The sequence below is a fragment of the Eptesicus fuscus genome, chromosome 1 (genome assembly GCF_027574615.1).
Source record: "Eptesicus fuscus isolate TK198812 chromosome 1, DD_ASM_mEF_20220401, whole genome shotgun sequence".
In the NCBI taxonomy this organism is placed as follows: Eukaryota; Metazoa; Chordata; class Mammalia; order Chiroptera; family Vespertilionidae; genus Eptesicus; species Eptesicus fuscus.
The window spans coordinates 6,879,927-6,890,616 of record NC_072473.1 but is presented as its reverse complement, the minus strand read 5'-3'; positions in this window follow the sequence as shown (position 1 = coordinate 6,890,616).

The following is a 10,690-nucleotide window of genomic DNA, read 5'->3' as shown; positions in this document are numbered from 1 at the left end:
AGAGAGGGAAGGGCGGGAGGTGGAGGCGGTCGCGTGACACCGGAAGGCGGGCGGAGGTGTAGCTGCGCTGCCCAATCCAATGCGGCCGCCCAAGTCGGGGGGCGGGACCATGGCCTAAACCTTGCCTGCCATTCGCTTCTCTGTCGCGCCCCGCCCCCTGCGTCCCTGCACTGCGGACCCACCCCCGCCAGCCTTGGACAGACGGCGCTGCCCCCCTTCCCCCCCAGAACTCCGCCCGAGCAAGCTCCGCCTACTATTCCGCTTTCACCATGTTCCCCGGAGGCCCCGCCTCCTCCGCCTCCTCCGCCTCCCTCGGCAGCCAGCTCCCAGCCGGCTGGGCGGGCTCCACCTCCTCGGAGCTGAAGGCCGCCTCCAGGCCAGCCCTCCCAAGATGCCACGCGCGGGCGGGAGGTTTGGAGCCTCCGGAAGTGTGTGCGTGGGGGGACCTTCGGGAACTTGGGGGCTATAGGCTGCAGGGTCCCGGGCGCTGAGGTAGGGCCTGCGAGTGTTTCCTTACCCGACCTTCCTAGGGGGCGGCAGGGCCGGGGGTGCTTCCTTGTCGTCTTTGCGGGAGAGCAGGGAGAAAGCGGGCGCCCCCGGGCCTGTGTCCATCATCCCTTGGATGTGCATCATCCTATGGAATGATAACTAGATTTTAAGTGCTTGCTACATTTGGAGATATTTCACTTGGAAGTTTCTCCGCCCCTGCAACATCTTTCTCACTTGGCACTTAACGAATATATCATTGAAATCTCTGAAACATAAAGAGATGTAAATTGTATAGTTTATGAAGATGATTGTTCTCAAAGCAAGGGGGGACAATTTTGCCTCCCAGGGACAATTGGAAATGTCTTGGGAGGCGTTTTTTTAAAAAAATATTTTTATTGATTTCAGAGAGGAAAGGAGAGGGAGAGAGAAAATCATTGATCAGCTGCCTTCTGCACGCCCCACACTGGGGATCCAGCCAGCAACCCAGGCATGTGCCCTGACAGACTCTAACCATGACCTCCTGCTTCATAGGTGGATGCTCAACCACCCCTGCCTGACTGGAGGCGTTCTTTGTTGTCACAACTGGGAGGGGACCTGCTACTGGCATCTGGTGGGTGGACGCTAAGGGTACTGCTAAATTTGCAATGCACAGGTCAACCCCCACAAGTTATCCAGTGCAAATTATCAGTAAGTGCCAAAGTTGAGAAAGATTGACTCAGAAGTTACCAGGACAGATTTTATGGTTGTTGGTTAAAAATTTGAAAGGAAAATTTCGCATTCAATGAAATTAACTTTTTTTATTTATTTAAAGGTACTGAAAACTGCACGCCTTGTAAGTACAGTCCCCATGTCTCCACCATCCATAGTCAACCGTGATTGACACTTTAGCATCTTTCACCCAGACATTTAGTTTACATTTTTTTAGAGGAAAAAAATGAATACGTTGCTTAAAAATTATTTGGGTATTTTTAAATAATATTTTAGATACAAGCACACCTCATTTTTTTCTGTTGTTTTTTTTAAAATATATTTTTATTGATTTCAGAGAGGAAGGGAGAGAGAGAGAGAGAGAGAGATATAGAGAGAGATAGAAACATAAATGATGAGAGAGAATCATTGATCGGCTGCCTCCGGCACGCCCCCTACTGGAGATCGAGCCCACAACCTGGGCATGTGCCCTTGACCAGAATCAAACCCGGGACCCTTCAGTCTCCAGGCCAGTGCTCTATCCACTGAGCCAAACAAGCTAGGGCAGGCACACCTTGTTTTATTGCACTTCGCTATATTGTGCTTCACAGGTGTTGCGTTTTTACAAATTGAAAGGAAGACCCTCCACCAGCAAAAAGATTATGACTTGCTGTATTGCGATACTGCCTTTATTACCATGATCTGGAACTGAACCTGCAATATCTGTGGCGTATGCCTGTGTAGCTAAGGTCTTCTTCTAGCTCCATTCCCCTACCCTGAAATCTATCCCCTTCTCTAGAATAAAATCCTTCAGAATGTGGCATGAATCTTTACAACTTTGTGTATTGTGTTTTATTTTTTTATTTTTGGGGGGGCCAGGCTGCCTGGATTTGAATCCTGACTCTTTCACTTCCTTTTTGTAGGCCTTTGAGAAGATCCTGAAGCTTCCTGCCTCAGTTTTCCCATCTGTAGAATGGAATAATAGTGCCTGTGGCATAAGGATGTTGTGAGGAATACATGAGTGACTCTGAAGCCCAACAGTACCTGGTACAGAAAAAACATTCAGAATATAGCCATTGTAAGGTAAACAGAAAATATATAATGCTGTTTTATGTGTTTTGATTTAGATAAATAATGTACTGCCATATATATATTTTGCAACATTTTTTCTAATTTTATTTTTGAAATCTAGCCATGGTGATATACATAGATCTAACATTTCTTTTAACTATGTTATGATATCCCATCTGTATTTATACATTTTACTATTGGTGGTCATTGAAGGTTTTACTATTTTTTTTATATTACACATAACACAGTGAACATTCTAAAGCAATATCTTTGTGAATTATGTAGGATTACTTCTCTTGGGTCATATTTAGAAATGAAATTACTGGATATATGCATTTCCATTTATTGCCATATTGCCTTCCAAAGTCGCCTTTCCCTTTAATTAAGTACTCATAATTATCTCCTAATTAATGGCTCTGCCTTCAGTCTGACCTCACCCGTCTTCAACACTGTCACCCAAATCTTTATAATTCAGAAATATAATACTGTGATTTCTATTTTTTAAATCTTTCAGTTTTATCTTTGCCTAGAGAAAGTTAGAAGTTCTTAGTATAACATAGAAAACCTTCTTTAACTTAATCTTTCCTAACTCTGTTACTGGATCACCATTCCCCATATTCACCTGTATTTAAGATCAACTAAATATTGTTGGGAAAGGGAAAGGGGAGATTAATTCTGGGGAGGCCTCAACAAATGACTTCTAGTCATATAGGTAGAAAAAAGTTTCAACACTGGTTCTGTAGCCAAGTTAATTTACTTAGGTAATAATGTCTATATGTTGAAAAAAGGACATCAATCAGTATTATGCTCATAAGATTATGTTTAATATGATTAGTTTAAATTTTTATTTAGCTTTCTTAATGCTACCTTTTTTCCCCAAAGATACTTTATATTGGTCGCAATTGGTATGGCTTCTTAGAGACATTTTTAGATTTTGCCTACAGATCATACTACCAGACTAGTAGTAACTAAAAGAGTTCTGAAATACACAGTGTCCAAATGAATTTAGTAGCTTTTAAAGGCAACATTGTATATTTGTTTGGGAGACTGGTGGGAAAAAAAAGATGAGGATAATTTATTGCCAACCTATTATACTTATGCTGTTATGTATTGTTTTTCTAGTATACCACACATTTTATGTATAAAACTAGAGGCCCAGTGCACGGATTTGTGCACCGGTGGGGTCCCTCGGCTTGGCCTGCAGGGATTGGGCTGAAACCGGCGCTCCGACATCCCCTGAAGGGTCCCAGATTGCGAGAGGGCGGTTCTCGGGTGATGCACCCCAGAATTGGGCTCCCTCCTCTCTGGTTCTGGGTGCGTCACCCGAGAACCTCTGCTGCCAGGTGACCGCAGCTTGGCAGCTCCTACGTTGAGCATCTGCCCCCTGGTGGTCAGTGCGCATCATAGCTATTGTCTGGTCAGTTGATTGGCCAGTCACTTAGGCTTTTATATATATAGATATATACAGTAAAATCTCAATATAATGGACTAATTCAGAACATCAGCCGGCATGTGTTTAAACTCCTGCAGAAAGTCATGCCATGTGACAACAGAAACAATTACCACTCTAGATGCAGTGTGATCATGTGCTAATCATTCCCCAAACATTGTTTACTAGGGGTGACTCTTGGATTTAAATATGTAAACTATAGTTGTAGATAGGTAATATTTACTTATGTCTGTGAAATTACTAGTGTTTTTTCCAACATATGGCTTATTTGCTAAAATTTGTTAAAATAAGTGAATTAATAACCAAAAAAATAACCTGTTAATTTAATTATGAGCAAATCTTGGTGAAAAGCATTTTAAGCCCTGGCTGGCGTAGCTCGTTTGGTTGAAGCAACATCCCATACACAAAGGTTGTGGGTTAATTCTTGGTCAGGGAACATACGTAGGCAGCCCAATCGATGTATCTCTCTTACATCTATGTTCCTCTTTCTCCTTCTCTCTCTCCCCCTTCCTTCCTCTCTAAAAAAAAATTTAAAAAGAACAAAAAGCATTTTAAAATTAACAGGGTATTAATTTTCACACATGACATAGAGACCAGAAATTTTGTTTGTTAAATCCGAAGTCCATTAAGTCGACAATTTGCTGTATTTTCAGCTTTGGTGTAAAGTAATATGGGACAGGAAAAGCTCATACTAATTGCATACTATTTGCACTGTAAATAATCTGTTCCCAAATATCTTCCCTCCCCCATAGTTGAAGTAGGAGGTAAAATTTGACTAGTTTGAGTTACCTCTTTTTTTCTGCAGCCATTGTTTTAAGGGTACAGATGATGTACAGGCTGAAATATGATAAACAGGGTTTGATTAATCAGGGCTTATTTATATTGGTTTAGGAACCTCCAAATTGAACTTGACTTTCACATGTTTCCAGATTATTTCTATCTAAAAATAAAAATAAAATTGCAATTTATTACATAGGTTTAAAGGTTTATTTTATGAACATATGCTAAGAACTTTTACTCTTAAAACAAATATTTCATTAGTATAAAATAGAAGATATACACATATTTGTGCATTTAACAGGCCTTGAGATTACAGAAAGTTTGAAGGAAAAGTTGTCTTCAAAAATTCATGACATATTAGTAGCTTCTAATTTTTAACTCTAAGGTGGCCCATTTAAATAACATTGAAAATATGCATGTTTTTGCAATAGTATTTAAAAATAAAAAATAATGACCTTTTATATAACAGTCATTTGTGTTTTTAAATCTGTTTGCGTTTAATCCCTTGAGATTAAATTTAATTATAAGCAAATTGCTTATAGCTCATGCTGAAAGAATGTTGGGTTAGGATTATGGCAAGGCTTTGAATATCATGCCGAATTTTATAACAGTGGTTTGTAACATTTATCTCTATATCATTCATATGTTCAATATGTTTAGCATCTATATTTCTAGGTAGTAATTCAAGGACCATGGATCTATTGAAAAGGGCATGGGTGTGCATACAAGGTTTTTAAATTAGGAGGCAGTTATCAGATAAAGTTTATGTTTCAGACCAATAATAGACAGCATAAATAAATTGATCTGTTGGAGGGGGAGAGACTAGACTAAGGAAGACCAGTTAGGAGCTTTAACCTCAGCCTAAGTGAGAAGATGAAACCCTGAACTCTCCTAATGGCATTTGGAATAGGTAGTGTGAAGATAGAGGTTTCTAAGTTAAACAACTTGGTGATTTATTGCATTAAAAGAATAGAATATAGCCCTGGCTGGTTTGGCTCAGTGGATAGAGCATCGGCCTGCGGACTGAAGGGTCCTAGGATCAATTCAGGTCAAGGGCACATGCTGGGGTTGCGGGCTCGATCCCCAGTAGGAGGCGTGCAGGAGGCAGCCGATCAACGATTCTCTCTCATCATTGATGTTTCTATCTTTCTCTCTCCCTCTCCCTTCCTCTCTGAAACCAATAAAAATATATATATATAAAAGAATAGAATATAAGGGGCCTGACTTTTCTAAATCATAACTTTGTCAGGGTGTGGTAATACATACTCTAAAGTTTAGTGAAGGGGAAGAGTCTACTAACCTTTTAACTGTCAGATTCTCCTTCCTCCTGTCACACTTGGATATTAGTGAATCAGAGCCCTGTGTTGGTTAAATATTACCTGTGGCATTTAACATGAAAATAACAAAATATTTTCTATACAGAAGTTATTTTTGGTTATTTTAGCTACTAATATATTAATGTATTAATGACTATTAATTTTTTTTTGCTCAAACTTTCAGTAATTTCAAGGCTTATTAAATTCACATATATGTTTATATCTTTTATTTTTTTGCTAATCAAACATTTGTTTTAAGAGTAAAAGCTCTTAGCACATGTTCATAAAATAAACCTTTAAATCTGTGGAATAAGTGGTATTTTATTTTTAAGAATTTTATTTTTAAAAAACTTTTTTAGTAGGTAGTAAAAGACAATGTGCTCTTAGATCTTTATCAATGAATCCCTCATCTTATACTATTCCTTTTTTGGATATCTTCTAAGAGTCCTGACATGTCTGTGGAAAATTTGAAATATAGGAATTACTATTCATACATTTTGGTATAATGTAACTAAATGTTTATTTCCTTTAAAGTAAAAGGTAGTTTCATATGTAAAAGCCACACCTTTGATTTACCTAACTTATCTTTACTAGAGAAGCTGAAACTACTTTGTTTGCCCTATAATCTTTGACAGTAATTGCCTAACAACACACCAATAAGCCAGTGACATCTGCTAGTTTGTATTATGATACATTATCTTCAGTTATTTCACAACATAGATTTCATGAAGTTCTGAAAAATAGTAACAATTTAATTAAAAAAAAACTAAAGCCATAGTGGAATGTATTTGTGTGTTGCTGCATAACAGACAGATTTAGCAGCTTAAAGCCACAGACATTTATGATCTCAAAATCTCTGAGAATCAGGAATTTGGGAGCACCTTAGCTGGATGATTCTGGCACAAGATCTCTTGAAGGGGCTGAACTAACTAATGATTTGAATGGAGCTGGAGGATCTGACCCCAAGAAGGCTCACTCACATGACTATTGTCAAAAGTCCTCAGCCCTTTGCTGTCTTTTGGCAGGAATCCATAGTTCCTTGCCTGTGCATATCTCCATGGGGTTTCTTGAGTGTGTTAATGCTATGGCAGGTGGCTTTCCCCAGTGCAAGTGATCCAAGGAAGATGTCGTCAAGGAAGCCAAAGTGCTCTATGACCCAATCTGGAAAGTCACACACTATCACTTCTGCCACATTCTGTTGGCTAGAAGTGAGTCATAATGACCAGCCCTCATTCAAGGAGAGAATTAAGAGTCACTTTTTGATGACAGGAGTTTCAAAGACTTTGTGAACATGTTTTAAAACCACAAGTGATGTATTTGGAAATTAAACAATAGGGTTTTCAAGTAGAGGCTGACTAATCTGCTTTTATGTAAAACCTCCTCCAAATCAGTCATTTCTCTAAAATGCAGGCTACATTAAACTTGTAGATTATGGTTCAGTGATACTTTCTTATTCGATTCTTGGCAGATATCCTAATATATAAAAAGCCAGGGGCCGTCACGACTGAAACAACTGGACAGACGACTGAACGTGGGGCAACCAGGCCGGCAGGGGGGTTAGTGAGGGATGACCAAATGACCGAACAGCAGGCTGTGTGGGGTGACCAGGTCGGCAGTGGGGCAGTGAGGGGCAATCAGGCCGGCGAGGGGGGGGCAGTTGGGGGTAACCAGGCTGGTGAGGGAGTAGTTGGGGGCAACCAGGCCAGCGGGGGGGGCAGTTAGGGGCAACCAGGCCAGGGGGGGGTGGCAGTGAGGGGCGACCAGGCTGGCAGAGGGGGGCAGTTAGGGATGACCAGGCCGGCAGGGGGGGCAGTTGGGGGAAACCAGGAGGGCAGCGGGGGCAGTTGGGGGCAACCAGGCCAGTGGGGGGAGCAGTTAGGGGTGACCAGGCCAGCGGGGGGCGGGGGGCAGTGAGGGGCGACCAGGCTGGCAGAGGGGGGCAGTTAGGGGCGACCAGGCTTGTGGGGGGGCAGTGAGGGGAGAACAGGCCGGCAGGGGGGCAGTGAGGGGCGATTAGGCCAGCAGGCAGGTGAACGCTTAGGAGCCAGCAGTCCAGGATTGTGAGAGGGATGTCTGACTGCTGGTTTAGGCCCGATCCCCGGGGGTCCCCAGATTGGAGAGGGTGCAGGCTGGGCTGAGGGGGATTCCCCCCCCCCCCCAATGCACTAATTTTGTGCACTGGGCCTCTAGTTTATAATAAAACCTAAGCCTTTGGAATTTGCTTCTCATTCAACAGGGGAAAACAATATTATTTACTTATAAATGACCTAGTTTTTATTTCTTTTTTTTAAATTCTCAACGGAGGATATTTTTCTATTGATTTTTAGAGAGTGGAAGAGAGATGGAAAGACAGAGAGAAATATTGATGTGAGAGGAACACATCGGTTGGCTGCCTCCAGCACGTGCCCCAACCAGGGCCTGGCTGGGGAGGAGTCTGCAACCAAGGTACCATGCCCTTGACCAGAATCGAACCCAGGACCCTTCTTCGGTCTGCAGGCTGATGCTCTATCCACTGAGCCAAACCAGTCAGGGTTTATTTATTTCTGAAATAGTTGAATTCCCTGGTGGAAATGATCCATAGGTAGGAGAAAGGAAAGAGTATGAATTATTTATAGTGGAGAGGGACCTTTCAGTCAGTATTCACAAGCCATGAAAGTATGAAGCTATTCTTCTGATATTTCTAAGGTTAGGTACTATATAAACTAGAGCCAGCCATGATGATGATGATGATGATGATAATGATAGTAGCTTACCTTTATTGAGTACTTTCTCTATGCCAGTTTTTATTTCAAGTGGGTTATATTAGTTAATTCCAATATTCTGTGAGGTAGATACTTTTACTATATTCCATTATATAGATGTGGATGTGAGGCACAAAGGGGTTAAGTAACTTGCCTTAAGTCATGCATCTAGTAAAAGGCAAGCCCAGGTCTCTAGCCATGTGCTAAGCATTCAGTAAATGTTACAGGAATGACTCAGCAAATAGAGCCACTGAAAAAAGAGAGATCAACATATTTTTCTTATACGAATGTTCAATGTGTGTGTGTAGGGTTGCCTTTTTTTTTATAACTGGTGTTTAGAGTAAGGGAAGGTATGCCGGGACAGTGTGGTGGTTACAAGTGTAGATTCTGGAATTAGAGGTCCCCTCTTCCAAATCTAGTGCCATTGCTGATCAGTATTGCAACTTCGGCAATTTTTTTACCTTCACTAAGGTTTTCTTGTTTAAAATATGAGATAATAAGAATACTTGCTTTAAAAGGATAGTTGTGTTATCGGTGGAAGTGGAGTTTTAGGGGTGCCTGGAGGAAAAGAATTTCCTGAGGCCCCCTGGGAGGATGGGGTTTCATGGAAAGCTTTATTGATGATGTAAAATTCAGAGTGCTCCCCTCCAAGGTCCCATGTCTGCCCGTCTCGCCGCAGAAGAAGTCCAGCCTCGTCTTCAGCAGGCCCAGAATGAAGGCCACTGCTCAGAATTTCTGTTTCATATTCAAGTCCAGTCCAGTCCTGCATCCGGCTAGCTTACCTTTGTTCCCGGCTGCAGTCCATTGTGTGGGGGTCCGCATGGCCGTGGGACATGCATCTGCTTAAGGCCACAAGGCTATGGAGACAGAACAGAGGAGCACCTGGGCTAGTGCAGGTTACGGAGCAAAAGAGAGCAAGAGAAGAACTAGGTAGACAAGAGGACAAGAGAAGGATCTCTGGAGATTTTAACCTTCCAGAATATCACAGGCTTCTCTGATGGGGTCCACAACCTAACCAATCCATTGTTTCCAGGCAAGTATCTTTCTTACATCACCCCAGCTTCACTGTGCATGCGCCCCACCCCCCTCCCATTTGATCCCTTTCCCCAGTGGTCTGCAAGGAATGGGCCCTGGTTCCCTGGGAAGCATGAAGTTATAGTTCCCTTGTGAAGCTGCCCAGGTGACCATGTTTATAGCATGTGGCCTCCCCTTTGCTCTCTTCCTATTATTAATATTAACTAGTTCTGATGATAACATTAGCATTAAGTAAAATAATGTGTGTATTGAACCTGGCATAGAATAAGCATGAATTATTTAAGTCTTATGTTCATTGTAATATTGTTAATCCACTATTGAATAAGAATAGTGACTTAGGTCTTAAAACTGCATTGTTTTTGCAAAGTAAGATTTAAGATTTCTGTTACTCCTGTGGATATTTTTTTAAAGCCATGTTACAGCATCTCCTGTTTTTCTTTCTGGGCTTTCATTTTCGTCATAGAGTCTGTACGAGCTCCTGTCTCAGGACAGCAGGGACGCAAGTGCCTGCGCTCTGGGGGCAGTCTAATTTGAACCACTGACGGACTGACTTGTCATTGTGAAGGAAATGGGGAAACCAGATTGGATCCGTAGGTTTGAAAGAGAGACAGAAGGGGAACCCTTAAGAAATTCCCTGAGCCGGAAAGAATGTCTGCAGTCACTTTAATAGAGCCCTACAGCTTTTAATAGTTGCTGTTAACACATCCCATTATTGTTTGTGATGTGGTTGCTTGCATTCTTTGCAAACTGTGTTTTTTAAGGGCTATACCGAAATAATAATTGGGATATGGTTTTTTTTAAAATATATTTTACTGATTTTTTACAGAGAGGAAGGGAGAGGGATAGAGAGTTAGAAACATCGATCAGCTGCCTCCTGCACACCTCCTACTGGGGATGTGCCTGCAACCAAGGTACGTGCCCTTGACCGGAATCGAACCTGGGACCCTTGAGTCCGCAAGCTGACGCTCTATCCACTGAGCCAACCCGGTTAGGGCGGGATATGTTTTTTGATGTGTGACGTTAAGATAGCATAAAATGCTTAAAAATGTTAACTTAATAAAATTTATAGTAGTCTAACAAAGGTAATAGTTCTCTAACAAAAACGTGTATTCTCTTCAACT